Raw genomic sequence first — 2,256 nt, forward strand, 5'->3', positions numbered from 1 at the left:
TAAGGTACAATTTTCCAAGACTGAACCAGGAGGAAACAGAAAATATGAACAGACCAATCACAAGTACTGAAATTGAAAGTGTGATTTAAAAACTTCCAACACTTCAAGATGGTGGAGGTGTAAGACTTGGAAATCACCTTCCTCCCCACAAATACATCAAAACTACATCTAAAGATGCAGAGTCTGTGGACCCAGCTGCGAGGTGGCCACCCAAGATGCTCCAGCCCGCACTGGGCCTGGCCATGGCGGCCCTCCACCCACCTCGCATGATCTCCATCTCGGCTCCAGTTTTTTATACCCCGCAGAAGAAGTTCGGCCGGTGGTGGCCCCAAAGCCCAAATTGAATCCTTTCCAGACTGGTGACAGTGAGCCTTCCTCGGCCACTGGGGCCCAATGTGCACAGATGGGCCGAGTGGACAAGATTCCCCCGCCACCCCCAGAAGACTTTCCCTTACCACCTCCTCCCATGCTTGGGGAGGCCAATGATGCCGAGGGCGCTCTGGGAGGTGGCTTCCCACCTCCCCCTCCCCCAATTGAGGAACCATTTCCCACTGCACATTTAGAGAGGAGATCTTCCCTTCCCCACTGTCTCTGCTAGTGGAGGAGGGAGGACCTGAGGCCCCCATACAGCTCCCACCACAGCCCAGGGAGAAGGTGAGCAGTACTGATCTGGAGATTGACTCTCTGTCTTCATTGCTGGATGACATGACCAACAATGATCTCATCAAAGCCTGGATGTCATCTGGATGTGTATCACCACCAGTCACCACTCCATTCATTTCCAAGTCCAGTTCTAAGCCTGCAACTGGGGGCACAGCACCTCTGCCTCCCTGGAAGTCCCCTTCTAGCTCCCAGGTTCAGCCTCAGAGTCAGATACATTTCCATGTGCAGCCCCAGTCCCAGCCCCAGCCCCAGGCCAGGCCTCAGGTCCAAACTCCATGTCTAGCCCCAGCTCCAGACCCAGCCCCAGCCTGTGCCTTTGGCTAACACCCAGCCTCGAAGTCCCCATGCCCCATCTCCAGCCACCAAGTTTTCTCCAGTGACTCCCAAGTTTACTTCTGTGACTTCCAATTTCAGTGCTGGAGCTCCAGGTTGACCCAGGTCACAGCCCAATCAGAAGTTGGGGCCCCCTGAAGCTCCCTCTTCCACTGGCACAGGCTCCCCTCAGCCCCCCAGCAGAAGGAGAAACCCCAAGTGCAGGAGAAGCAGCACCCAGTGCCCCCACCAGCTAAAAACCAAAACCAGGTGTGCCCCTCTGGAGCCCCAGGACCTTTGACTCTGAAAGAGGTGGATGAGTTGGAGCAGCTGACCCAGCAGCTGATGCAGGACACAGAGCATCCTCAGAGACAGAACGTGGCCATCAACGAGTTCTGTGGCCGGTGTCACCAGCCCCTGGAACGTGCTCAACCTGCAGTGCACGCTCTGGGGCAGCTGTTCCACATCACCTGCTTTACCTGCCATCAGTGTGAGCAGCAGCTGCAGGGACAGCAGTTCTACAGCCTGGAGGGGGCGCTGTACTGTGAGGGCTGCTATACTGACACCCTGGAGAAGTGCAACACCTGTAGGCAGCCCATCACTGACCACATGCTAAGGGCCACAAGCAAAGCCTACCACCCACAGTGCTTCACCTGTGTGGTCTGTGCCTGCCCCCTTGAGGCCACCTCCTTCATAGTGGACTAGGCCAACTGGTCCCACTGCATCCCCAATTACCACAAGAAGTATGCTCTCAGGTGCTCCATCTGCACAGAGCCGATCATGCCCAAGCCTGGCTGAGAGGAGACTGTGTCTGTGGTTGCTCTGGACAAGAACTTCCATATGAAGTGCTACAATTGTGAGGACTGTGGGAAGCCACTGTCCATTAAGGTGGATGACAATGGCTGCTCCCCTTGGATGGCCACATGCTCTGCTGGAAATGCCACACTGCCAGAGCCCAGACCTGAGTGAGGACTGGCCCCCTTCTTGACTGCAAATCCATTCCCCATTAGCAGACCATCCACAATGAGACCACCCCCTCTTCACCCTCCCCACAGTTATTTTTTGATGTCCAACCCCTCCCTCCATACCAACCCCCACCCCAGTATCCCTTGTGTCCTGATTCAGGGACCCAACATGGCCTAGGGCTGCAGAGTCCCTGACCTGAAGTTCAGTCCTCCCCAATCCTGCAGGGACCACCCACCATAGTCTAGGTACCCCACCTGAGCAGGCACCAGACCGAGTTCTGCTGCTTTCACTGATGCACTGATGCCCTCGACTGGC

The 2,256-nt window shown here is 56.0% G+C and overlaps 1 pseudogene across 1 annotated transcript; it reads left to right on the forward strand.

Annotated features, from left to right (window-relative positions):
- Positions 1 to 239: 239 nt before the first annotated feature.
- Positions 240 to 1,940, forward strand: LOC309817226 (zyxin-like; annotated as a pseudogene). The gene has a single exon. The product of its transcript is annotated as a zyxin-like (transcript).
- Positions 1,941 to 2,256: the final 316 nt, after the last annotated feature.

Source organism: Mesoplodon mirus (assembly GCF_964341445.2).
Source record: "Mesoplodon mirus genome assembly, chromosome: 15".
Classification (NCBI taxonomy): domain Eukaryota; kingdom Metazoa; phylum Chordata; class Mammalia; order Artiodactyla; family Ziphiidae; genus Mesoplodon; species Mesoplodon mirus.